The sequence below is a fragment of the Equus asinus genome, chromosome 29 (genome assembly GCF_041296235.1).
Source record: "Equus asinus isolate D_3611 breed Donkey chromosome 29, EquAss-T2T_v2, whole genome shotgun sequence".
NCBI classification, from domain to species: Eukaryota; Metazoa; Chordata; class Mammalia; order Perissodactyla; family Equidae; genus Equus; species Equus asinus.
In genome coordinates, this window is record NC_091818.1 from 29,970,804 (window position 1) to 29,983,736 (window position 12,933).

Genomic DNA, 12,933 nt, shown 5'->3' on the forward strand with positions numbered 1-12,933 from the left:
GAATGGGATTAGTGATCTTATAAAAGATAGCTCTCTTGCCCCTTCCACCATGTGAGGACACAGTGAGAAGTTGGCAGTCTGCGATCTGGAAGAGAGCCTTCACCAGAACCCAACCGTGCTGGCACCCTAATCTTGGACTTCCATCCTCCAGAACTATGGGGGAAAAATTCCTGTTGTTTATAAGCCACCCAGTATGTGATATTTTGTTACAGCAGCTCAAATGGACTAGAGAGTTATATACCCAGAAATGGAATTGCTACATCATATGGTAATTCTATTTTTAATTTTTTGAAGAATGACTAAATTGTTTTCCATGGTGGCTGCATCACTTTACATTCCCACAAACAGTGCACAATGGTTCCATTTCTCCACAGCTTCCCCAATACTTGTTTTCTTTTTTTTTTATAGTAGCCATTCTGATGGTGTAAGTTGGTTTTAATTTGCATTTCCCTAATTATTAGTGATGTTGAGCATCTTTTCATGTGCTTATTGGCTATTTATATATCTTCTTTGAAGAAATGTACATTCAAGTTCTTTGTCCAATTTTTAATTGTTTTGTTTTTGTGGAGTGTTAGTTCCTTGTATATGTTGGACATTAATTCCTTATCAGATATATGATATGCAAATATTTTCTCAAATTCTGTAGGTTGCCTTTTCACTCTGTGGATAATGTCCTTTGATGCACAGTTTTTAATTTTCATAAAGGCTAGTTTGTCTACTTTTGTTGCTTGCGTCTTTGGTGTCATATCCAAGAAACCTTTGCAAAATCCAATGTTATGTTTAAGTCTTTGACCCATTTTGAGTTAATTTTTGTATATAGTGTTAGGTAAGGATCCAACTTCATTCTTTTGCATGTGGATATCCAGTTTTCCCATTTTTGCATGTGGATTTCCAGCACCATTTGTTGACAGGACTGTCCTTTTCCCATTGAATGGTTTGGGCAACTTTGTTGAAAATCATTTGGCTATTTATTTTTGTTGTTGGTGCAGTCAAGTTGATTCTGACTCCTAGCAACAATGTGTCTAGCAGAGCGGAAAGCTTCTGGTCTTTTTGCACCATCCTCTCACCTTCTGGTGCTCTATCAGATAATGCTCCATTGCTATTCACGGAGTTTTCATGGCCAATTTTTTCAGAAGTGGGTGGCCAGGTCTTTCTTCCAAGTCTGTCATAGTCTGGAAGCTCCACTGAAACCTGTCCACCATGGGTAATCTTGCTAGTATTTGAAATCCCAGTGGCAGAGCTTTCAGCATCACAGCAACATGCAGCTGCCACAGTATGACAACTGACAAATGGGTGGTGTGGTTCCCTGACTGGAAAATGAACCTGGGCCATGGTGATGAGGGCTGAATCTTAACCACTAGACCCCCAGGGCTTCGACTATTTATGCAAGGATTTATTTCTGGGCTTTCTTTTCTGTTCCATTGGCTATATGTCTATCTCTATGCCAGTATCACACTGTTTTGATTACTGCAGCTTTATAGTAAGTTTTGAAGTCAGGAAGAGTGAGTAGTCCAGCTTTGTTCTTCTTTTTCAAGACTGTTTTGGTTTTGGGGGTCCATTAAGATTTCACATGAACTTTAGGATAGATTTTTCTATGTCTGAAAAACTATCATTGGGATTTTGATAGGGATTGCATTGAATCTGTAAATCACTTTGGGTAGTATTGACATCTAACAATGTTAAGTCCTCCAATCCATTTATTTATGTCTTCTTTAATTCCTTTCAGCAATGTTTAAAGTCTTCATTGTATAAGTCTTTTACCTTCTAATTCCTTTTTTTTTAAAATCAAGGCTTTTCTTTTCAATCATGTCTCATTCGCTTTCTGAACTCTATTTTTTAATGTCCCTAATTATGAACAAAGACACTCTAAGAAATAAATCCATTTGCACTTCTAGCTACATTTCAAAATATGAAATATTGAATCTTCATGGAATGCCCAACCCAAGAAAGATTTTCTCCTGGGTCTCACAGAATATGTTTTACAGCAGTTTCAGAGAGGAACAAATATATTTTACGGTCCTCAGGAGATTTGGATGGGTAGAAGACTCCAAGAAGTGGGATAAATTTTCAATTCTGTGAGTGTTGCTAGAAGGGATTTACTAAACTTACAAATTTCCTCTTCGGGTCACTATTAAGTCAAAGACATATATATAAGGTTAACCGTTTTCTTCTTTCTCTTGCCTCACTACTCTGGCTAGAACTTTCACATAATGTTGAATAGCAGTGGTGAAAGTGGGTATCATTGTATTGTTCCTGATCCTAGGTGGAAAGCTTTTAGTCATTTACCACTGAGTAAAATGTTAGCTGTGGGTTTTTCACCAATGCCCTTTGTCATGTTGAGGAAGTTCACTTCTATTTGTAGTTTTCTGAGTGTTTTTGTGTGTGTGTGTATGCGTGAGGAAGAATGGCCCTGAGCAAACATCTGTGCCAATCTTCCTTTATTTTATGTGGGATGACATGGCTTGATGAGTGGCACTAGGTCCACGCCTGGGATCCAAACCTGCAAACCTGGGCCACTGAAGCCAAGTGCACAAACTTAATAACTATGCCACTGGGCTGACCCCATAAGTGTTTTCTTTCTAATCATGAAAGTGACTTGAATTTTGTCAATGCTTTTTCTCTATCAATGGAGATGATCATGTGCTTTTTTCCCCTTCATTCCATTAATGCACTGTACCACGCTGATTGATTTTCTTTTGTTGAATCACTCTTGCATTCCTGGGATAAATCCCACTTGGTTATAGTGTACAATCCTTTTAATATGCTGTTAGATTCAGTTTGCTAGTGGCTAGTAGAGATTTTTGCATCACTATCCATTAGGGATATTGATTTGTAGTTTTTTATTTTTTGTGGTGTCTGCCTCACTTTGGTAACAGGGTAATATGGGCCTCATACAATGAGCAAGGAAACTCTTTCTTCTTTTATTTTTTGAAAGAGTGGAGAAGGATGGGTGCTAACTCTCCTCTAATTGTTTGGTAGTGTTGACCAGAGAAGCCATCTGGTCCTGGACTTTTTTTGTTGGGATGCATTTTTCACTGATTCAATCTTCCCACATTATAGGTCTACTGAGATTTTCTATTTCTTCTTGAACTAATTTGAGTAATTTATGTATTTCTAGAAATTTGCCCATTTCATGTATATTATCTAATTTGTTGGCATACAATTGTTCATACTGTTCTCTTATAATCCTTTTTCTTTCTGTAAGATCTCTAGTAGTGTCCTCACTTTCATTTGTGATTTTAGTTATTTGCATTTCTCTCTGTTTTTCTTAGTGTAGCTAAAGGGTTGTCAATTTTGTTGTCACTCAGCAGGTTAATTCTTTTAATTATTTTATGTCATTGGTGCTAATGTAAATGGAGTTGTTTTCTTAATTTCTTTTTCAGATTGTTCATTGCTAATGTATATAAATGCAACTGATTTTTTTGTGTTGGCTTTTTATTTTGATACTTTACTGAATTTTCTTATTCGTTCTGGCTGTTTTTCTGTGGAATCTTTAAAGTTTTCGAGATGTAAGATTATATCATCTGTGAATAGAGATAATTTGACTTCTTCCTTTCCAGTTTGGATGCCTTTCATTTCCTTTTCTTGCCTAATTGCTGTGGCTAGAACTTCCAGTACTATATTGAATAGAAATGGTGAAAGCAGGCATTCTTGCTTTGTTCCTGGTCTTAGAGGAAAAGCTTTCCATCTTTCACCATTAAATATGATGTTCACTGTGAGTTTTCATATATGGCTTTTATTATGTTGAAGTAGTTTGTTGAGTGTTTTAACCATGAGGGAGTGTTGAATTTTGTCAAATGTTTTTTATACTTCAATTGAGATGATCACGTGGCTTTTTCCCCATTCATTCTGCTAATGTGGTATCTTACACTGATTGATTTTTATATGTCAAAACATCCTTGTATTTCAAGAATAAATCCCACTTGGTCAAGGTGTATAATTCTTTTAATATGCTGTTGAATTCAGTTGCTAGTATTTTATTGAGGATTTCTGCATTAACGTTCATAAGGGATATTAGTCGGTAGTTTTCTTTTCTTATAGTGTCTTTGTCTGGCTTTGGTATCAGGGTAATGCTGGCCTCATGGAATGAGTTAGGCTGTATTCCTTCCTCATGAATTTTTTGGAACACTTTGAGGATTGGTGCTAATAATCCGTCTTCAGCTGTTTGATAGAATTCTCTAGTGAAGTCATCGGTTCTGAGGCTTTTCTTTGTCCTGAGATTTTTGATTACTGATTCAATCTCCTTACTAGTTCCAAGTCTATTCAGATTTTCTATTTCTACTTCTTTGTGGAATTGCTTTCACTGCTCAAATTCCCCACACCCTCTGAAGTGGCGTCCATCTCCAGTGTTAGTGGTGGCATTTGGACTTAGTATTTCCTACTTCAAAGATATAGAACATGAGATGGGGGAAAGTCTTATCTTGGGTGAACGGTGCTCGTCATGAGAGTAGATGTTTCAGGCTCTGCTGTACCAGCACAGAGTCTCATGGGCAGGGTGTTCTCTTGTTCCAATATAAGGGTGACTTTTGTAGTCTTATGGCCATAGTTCTGTGGCCACTGACAGAAGCATTTGAAACTCCCATCTACAGGGATGTGCCCTTAACTCAACCATCACAAGATTGCTGTTATAAAGCCTTGATGAACATGAACTCCAATTCCAAAATTAAAAACATGCAAGAAAATAAGCCACCATGAGAGAGAATCAGCAGAACAGCAAAAGGTAGCGGCAGACTCTGAAGAACTTCATCAAATTGGAGCAGAGTCATTGAGTAGTAGATAAAGTATTCCATCTGAAGTGAACTTTTACTTTAAAAGACAGTAGAATTTCATCATTCACCCCTCACATATATTTTGTGGACAAGGAAGCGTCTGGATGGGCCTAATCCCTTCCTCCAGTGTTTACCTTTATGATGATCTTTAGTAACTAGTAATCCAATAAAGTGTCCAATCAGGTAAGACTTAAGGAGACTATATTGCAATAATAGGCTTTTCCCCTCGTATTCTGGAGCAGCCTAATACTCTCTGTAGGAGTTATCATGGAGATTGAGTCATGGGACAAAAAAATGCTCTTATAGTTGTGGGTCCTTCTAGTTGTGCTACGTGGGACGCCATCTCAGCACGGCTTGATGAGCAGTGCTAGATCTGCGCCCAGGTTCCGGACTGGCAAAACCCAGGGCCACCAAAGTGGAACGTACGAACTTAACCACTTGGCCACTGGGCCGACCCCTCCAACTTTTTTTTAAACTCTATTCCAGGATGCTTACCCTCACCACTCTAGAGGACGACTAAATGCATTTCACTGCTATTTATGTTATTTCTTTTGCACCTATGAGCTTGACCAAAAATGACAGTTTGTCTCTTTTCTGCACTAGGCTTGCAGGCAGGGCATCCCTTTTATTCATCTTTATACTCCTAGGTAGCTAGTCCCACACTCACTAAAAATTCACTACACTAAAACAAACTTATGTGAACATAGCTGTTTAGAAGCAACTGTAAACAGAGACCATTTCAGACTGATCAACCTTCTTGTTAATATGTTACCATACTATAAATGAAGTCAATGTTTGATTTTAATTCTTTGCTTTTTTGCATATAGCATATGATCTCATCTTTAGGGTATTGTGCTATCAACAGGGGAGTTATTTATATATTCTGGGTATTAATCCCTTAGGCTAATCAGAAGAACCCTAGGCAGCTTTTTTGTACTTGGTAAATATAATATTCAACCTCTGATATCCCTGATGAGTAAAAAAATGTGTTTAGCCTTAGGGTATGGTGATGTAAAGGTAAAAAAATTTTCTAAGTTGAAATCATGTTTTTCTGCTAAACACAGATGCCTCTTTATTAATTTCTCTTTCACCACCTTCCCCACCTCCATGCTATTTCAATATTTCTCTCCTCCCTCACCATCTCTTTGACCACTCTTTGCCTCTCCAGCCAGGAATAAACAAAACATCTCAAGAGAGCAAACCAAGCTTTCTTTTCTTTTTCTTCTAGTTCCATAAATGGGTGCTCTCTGTACCTCTGCATTTTGTAGCCAGTTTTAGCTTTGCTAGTTTGTCATGCTATCAAGTTGAGGAAGGTCTTTCACATAAGTTCCCTCCACTTAACTAGCTGTGCCTGCTTCGTGTGGGGTGCTGGTTCTCAGCTCAGCCGGATAATTGCTCTGGGGGAAAAGAAAACGCTATGGAGCTGTGCCAGTCAATTCAGTAGCCACAGGCCTACTGAGCACTTAAAATGTATCTAGTGCCACATTGAAACATTTTTAAACAAAAGCAATGGACAAAAAAAAAAAGACTAGAAATAACTCAATAAATTTATATTGACTATATGTTGAAATTATATATTTTGAAAATACAGTGTTAGATAAAATGTTATTAAATTTATTCAAATTAATTATTCAAATTAATTCACCTGTTTCTTTTTACTTTTTAAATATGGCTACTAAAATGTTTTAAATTGCTTATGTAATGATATATGTGGCTTGCATTATATTTCTGGTGGACAGTGCTCCTCAAGAGGATTATGGATTTCCTGCTTAGATTCCCTAAGAAGAGCAAAAAATTCTTAAACTGTAAGTTTTAGTCTGTGACTACCGTTTGTTTCTTTCACTGTGATGAATCTATTAGCGTGCAGTGTTTTTTTATTGTAATAAAATATATGTAACATAAAATTTACCGTTTTAATCATTTTTAAGCATACAATTCAGTGACATTAAGTACATTTACATTTGTGCAACCATCACCACCATCCATCTCTAGAACTTTTGCCATCTTCCCAAACTGCAACTCCATTTTCGTTAAACATTAACTCCCCTTTACTCCCTACTCCTTGGCAACACCATTTTACTTTTTCTCTTTGTGAATTGACCACTCTAGGTACCTCACGTCAGTGGAATCATACAGTATTTGTCCTTTTGTGACGGGCTTATTTCACTTACCATAATGTCTTCAAGTGTCATTGCGTGTGTCAGAATTTCTTTCCTTTTTAAGGAAATAATAATATTCCATTGTATGTATATACCACATTTTGTTTATCCATTTATCCATCAATGAACACTGGTGTTACTTTCACCTTGTAGCTATAGTGAATAATGCTATGAAAATAGGTGTACAAATATCTGTTCAAGTCATTGTTTTCAATTCTTTTGTGCATATATCCAGAAATGGAGTTGCTGGATCATATGGTAATTCTATTTTTAATTATTTGGGAAGGTGTCATACTGTTTTCCACAGTGGTTGCGCCCTTTTACAGTCTCATCAACACTGCGGAGGGTTCCAACTTCTCCACATCCTCACAAACACATTGTTTTCTGTTTTGTTGAGTACCATCCTAATGGATGCAAAGTGCTATCTCATTGTGGTTTTCATTTGGATTGCCCTAATGATTAGTGATGTTGAGGATCTTTTCATGTGCTTATAGAGCATTTGTCTAGCTTCTTTGGAGAAATGTCTATTCCAGTTCTTTGCCCGTGTTCTAACTGGATTGTTTTTGTTGTTGTGTGTTACGAAACTTCTTTGTATATTTTGGATGTTAATCTCTTACCATGTACATGATTTGCAAATATTTTCTCCCATTCCATAGGTTACCTTTTCACTCTGTTGATAGTGTCCTCTGATGCATAAAAGTTTTTAATGTCGATAAAGTCCTCTGTATCTATTTTTTCTTTTACTGCCTGTTGCTAAATCTAATGTCATGAAGCATTTACCCTATGTTTCCTTCTATGAGTTTTACAATGTTAGGTCTTACCTTTAGGTCTTCAATCCATTTTGAGTTAATTTTGTACATGATATACGGTAAGAGTCCAACTTTTGTATTTCCAGTTTTCAGGTTTAGCTTCAAAGTTTCACTGTACTCTTCCTTAAAAGACTCCCATTTTTAAAAATTTGCTAAGTCTTCCTCCGACCTCTCCCTCCAAAAAACCTGAAACAGGGTGTAAATATCAAACAGAAACCCCATTGAGACAGCTTTAGGATACAGAGGGTTTTCATTTAAATGGAGAATTAATGTTTAATGATTGTTTACTCTGTGCCAGGTGGTCTGCTTTACATAAATTTTCTCTTGTTCTGCTCCCCACGTCTGCAGAGGAGGGTGTTGTCTTCCATCCTACAGTTGGGAAAACTAAGGCTCAGAAAAGTTAAATCGTGCAGGATCCGCGCTAGATACAAACTTCATATTCTGTGCTCAGCAGATACACATTCTGCCTCCAAATATAGTTAATAACCAGTAAAATTCTTATAAAATTAAGCAAAATATTAATCCCCATTTCAAAAGGACTGAGATAAATACTAGTGTAAACAATGAAAAGAACTTATCTTTATAATTCAACCTCAATCTTATTACAGACGTGTCTCTAGCATTTGTTATGGTTCCCTCATCGTGTCTATTTTTAACTGTTCCCACATTTCTATTGGCAAGCAGAGACGCAGTAAAATGCCACTCAAGCTGTCAGAATAATATTCTTAATTTTCCTTTGTTTGTACTTTCGGTTATTGCAATTCTAGTGCTTTCAGTTGATTAGTCTTCACTTAGCCTAAGGTTTTTATCTTTCTGAAAGGATATGGGAACAAACGCTTATCATTTTCTAAATCTCTAAGATGTACTTAGAACAAAAATTTTCCAGCAGTTCCTGCAATATAGTGACATATTTGTGAATCTCCCTTTTTCTTTTTAGGCTAGCACACAATTTGATACTTTATCTATGTTTTATTAAGGTACAATAAATATAACATAAAATTAACCATCTTAAAGTGTACAATTCAGTGCCATTTAGTATATTCCCAGTTGTGTAACCATCACCTCTATCTCCTTCTGAAACATTTTCATTACTCCAAATGGAAACTCTGCACCATTAGACAATAACGCCATTTCTCCCTCCTGCCATCCCCTGGTAACATCTAATCTCCATGAATTTGCCTATTCTACGTATTTCGTATAAGTGGAATCAGACAATATTTGTTCTTTTTTGTCTGTCTTATTTCATTGAGCATAATGTTTCTGAGGTACAACCTTGTTGTAGCACATGTCAGAACTCCATTCCTTTCTATGCTTGAATAATATTCCATCGCATGTATGTATCACATTATGTTTATCCATTCATCCATTATGGACATTTGGGCTGTTTCCATTTTTTGGCTATTGTGAGTAGTGCTGCTGTGAACCTTCATGTACAAGCTTTTGTTTCAATACTTCCTTTCAATTCTCTTGGGCATATACTTAGAAGTGGATTTCCGGGGCATGTGATAATCCTATGTTTAACTTTTGAGGAACCCCAAAATGTTTCCCACAGCACTGCACCATTTTGCACTCCCAACAGCAATGTACAAGGGTTCTAATTTCTCCACATCCTGACCAACACTCGCTATTTTCCATTATTTTGATTTTAGCTATCCAAGTAGGTAAGAAATAGTATCTCATTGGGTTCTCGTTTGCATTTCCCTAATGGCTAGTGATGTTTAACATTTCTCATCTATTCATTGGCCATTTAAATATCTTCTTTGGAGAAACATCTATTTAAGTTCTTTGCCCATTTTTAATTGAGCTGGTATTTTTGTTGTTGATTTGTAAGAGTTCTTTACATATTTTGGATGTAAATATCTTCTCCCATTCTATAGGTTATCTTTTCACTTTCTTGATAGTGTCCTTTGACGCACAAAAGTGTTCAATTTTGATGAAGTCCAATTTATCTATTTTATGTTTAGTTGCTTGTGCTTTTGGTGTTGCATGTGAGAAGCCAATGCCAAATGGATGTGACCTTTGTTTATGTGACCTTTATTTATAATTTAACATAGAGAAATTGTTTATGATCATTTAAGAAAAGTAAAAATAGTTCAATTAGGGTTATCAAACAGACATCAGTGGGCAACACTGCAAGATATTTTATTTTTCATATCTTTTTTTAAAGTGTATCAAAATTAGGATGTGAAATTTTGAAAAAATTAGAAAGCTGTTATCAAAAACTTCTATTAACCCAGACTTCTCAGGGGATATGGTATGTTGGTTCATCGAATTCAGAGAAAAATTGAGAAGACTTTGAAATAGCTTTCAAAATATTTTAATTTAGTCCAGTATTTTATGACCTAGAATTCCTAGGGAATATCAGTATGAATAATTATCATGGCAAAGCTAGACTGATTCTAGGTAATTTTATGTATTTTGGTTATTTTAAATAAGTGTACTGAATTGATTCTCTCTCTTCCCACTCTTTTCTGCCTTTTCCTAAACATGTGGAAAAACATTTCCAGTTAGTCGAGAATTCCAGATACTGGAAGTTTAAAATTGACATAACCTAATCACAAAATACAATAGGCAGGTTCCCGTGGTAACCTAGATAGTGTTTTTAAGACAATAGTATTGATACCATGGCTCTAGATTTAAACACTAATGACCTATGCTACCTCGCTTTAAATTCCTTCATTGTTTAAAAAAGAAATTAGAGTAAATTTTTATTACTTTTCATGATTCCTCTCAGCTCTAAAATCCTGTGCTTTTTATGAAGAGGAGCTGAAAGTAAGTGAAGTTATTTCTTCCATGTTTTGCCTTACTTGGAGATGCCCTCTTCAAAGGGAACATGGAGTTCCTCAAAAAGATTCCAGATCATTCAATATCTCTATACTGTATTCCAGATAAAAGTAGCAGAGAGGATGGAAACTTGCATTATCGTGTTCAATAAGAAAGTATGTGCCGATGGATTGGGGAATGTAAAAGAACATTTTTTTGAGCCTAATCTTCCCTTACTGCAGATTGTAATGAGTGGACACTTCAGCACGTGTAGAAGTATTTTATGCTCTTCCAGGAAGCAATGCCGATGCCAGAATTACTAGCTCTCTGAATCACACATTTAAGAAAAATGTCTCAATCATACTTGAAGAGGCACCTAAAAGGGTTTGACAATTAGAGTACGAAAAATAGTATTGTCTACCAATATGGTACACTAAATCCAAGTGTTCCAAGGAAATTTACAAATTGTTGAAGCCTCACAATATTTTGGCAAATAGGTTTCATACTGCACACTGAGGGCTTTGGAGGAATGACATACTGTTGTCACATAAGCCATAGATATAAAACAGACACAAGATGCCATATGGCAATAATAATGCAGAAAATGCCTTTCTTTCATCCTAAAAGATCTCAAAGGGTTTTGCAAATGGAAATGAAGAAACTTAAGCACAGCCCCCTCCAGAGGGAACAGAAGTGAGCCTTTGATCACGCACGTTAACACCAGATAACAATTTAGGAAGAGCTGTGCCCTTGATTGCAAGAATAGATTCCTCAACAACAGGAAGTTAATGATAGATTTGGAATAGTAAGAGATAATAGTTTACAAAAATAAGTAGGCAAGTTAAATCCCAAGCAACAGAAATATGATATTTCAATGAATTGTATGCACAATTGGAACTTTTTACAACATACACTACATGAGTTTAATACGTACCAGGCGCTATGCTAGGGCTTCACATGTTATTTCATTTAATCTTCACAACAAGTCTGTGAGATGGGTCCCGTTATTATCTCCACTTTAGAAAGAGGAAAAAGACGCATTGCAAGATGGAAACTCTCGCCTAAGGCTAATCAGATAATTGGTGGCAAATACCGATTATATATACATAGACATGTATGTATCTATTTATGTATATATCTATTTGTGTATACATATGTATATATTTATGTATACATATGTATATATATTGATTAGAATATAATCATTTCTACTATTGGTATTAGAGATCTCTCTTGGAATCATCTAATTATAAAATGGATACATAAATAGTAATTCAACGTGTTGAAATTTTCCACCATTCAGGAGTGTACATGGATTTTAACGTATAAAACAAACATAATGTTTTAAAAGAAAGGAAGGAAGGAAGGGTAGAAAGCAGAAAGAAAGAAAGAGGGAAAGAAAGGGGGAAGGCAGGCGAGAGAATGATCTGCTGAGATCTTGGATCAGGCAGTTACTGAGTGAACTGCGTTATGAAATGTCTGGCTCTGAGCAGGCCAGGCAGTCCAAGTCCTCTTATCTGAATAAACCTTGACAATTTTTGGAATGCCTTAAAGCTTCAGGGCACTGGCTATGTTGCCACACTGGCCTGGCTTTTCTACACACAAATACCATCCTGCTCTGTGGGGCCTTGGGGAAATCTTTCGACCTCTCTGAAGATCAGACTTCTCATCCATCAATAAGGAAGAATAATCTCTACTTCTCAAAGTTGTGGGGATTAAATGTACTAATAGACATAAGGAGTTTAACAAATGGTCGCCAGTCTGTAAATATTAATCATTCTTTTCCTCCTCTTTGCTATTGGCAGAGAGAGAAAGAGTGATATTCCTCAAGGTTTGGTTAACTTTCACTTATATGTGACGGCTGTACAGAGGCAGTAGGTTCAATGAAATTCACAGCTGGAAAGCTCATATTAATAATTCTGTCATAATAATTTCCTTCAACGTCTTTTCTGAAAGCGTTAGCTGGCAGCTGTGAATCCTTCAGATGCTGAGTTCTTAGCACAGTGATTCTGATGCCAATTTGCCAGTTGTTTGCAGAGTAAGGGTATCGCTTGTTCCTTTGTGCCAAGTGATGAACATGGCTGCCCAAATCTCTCTCTCACTCTCTCTATCTTTCACACACACACAATCCTGAGGAGTGAGAAGAGAAGGAAAAAAGGCACTCATAAAAAGTAGAGAGAGGGCTGAAACTCTTTAATATTTTTTCCCACCCCGCAGCCATAATACTAAGCCAGCCACCTAATAACTGTGAATAGGTAGCATACATTTTAATTAAAATATTTTCACAGGAGCTCTAGATTCAGAGCAAAAAAAATTACATTTAAATGTTGCTGATGAACAAATTCAACTCTGACATTAGTGCGATCAAAGTAAAACAAAAGAAAACAAAAATCCCTAAATGTACCTAAAACCAGATCTTATTACCAATTCTCT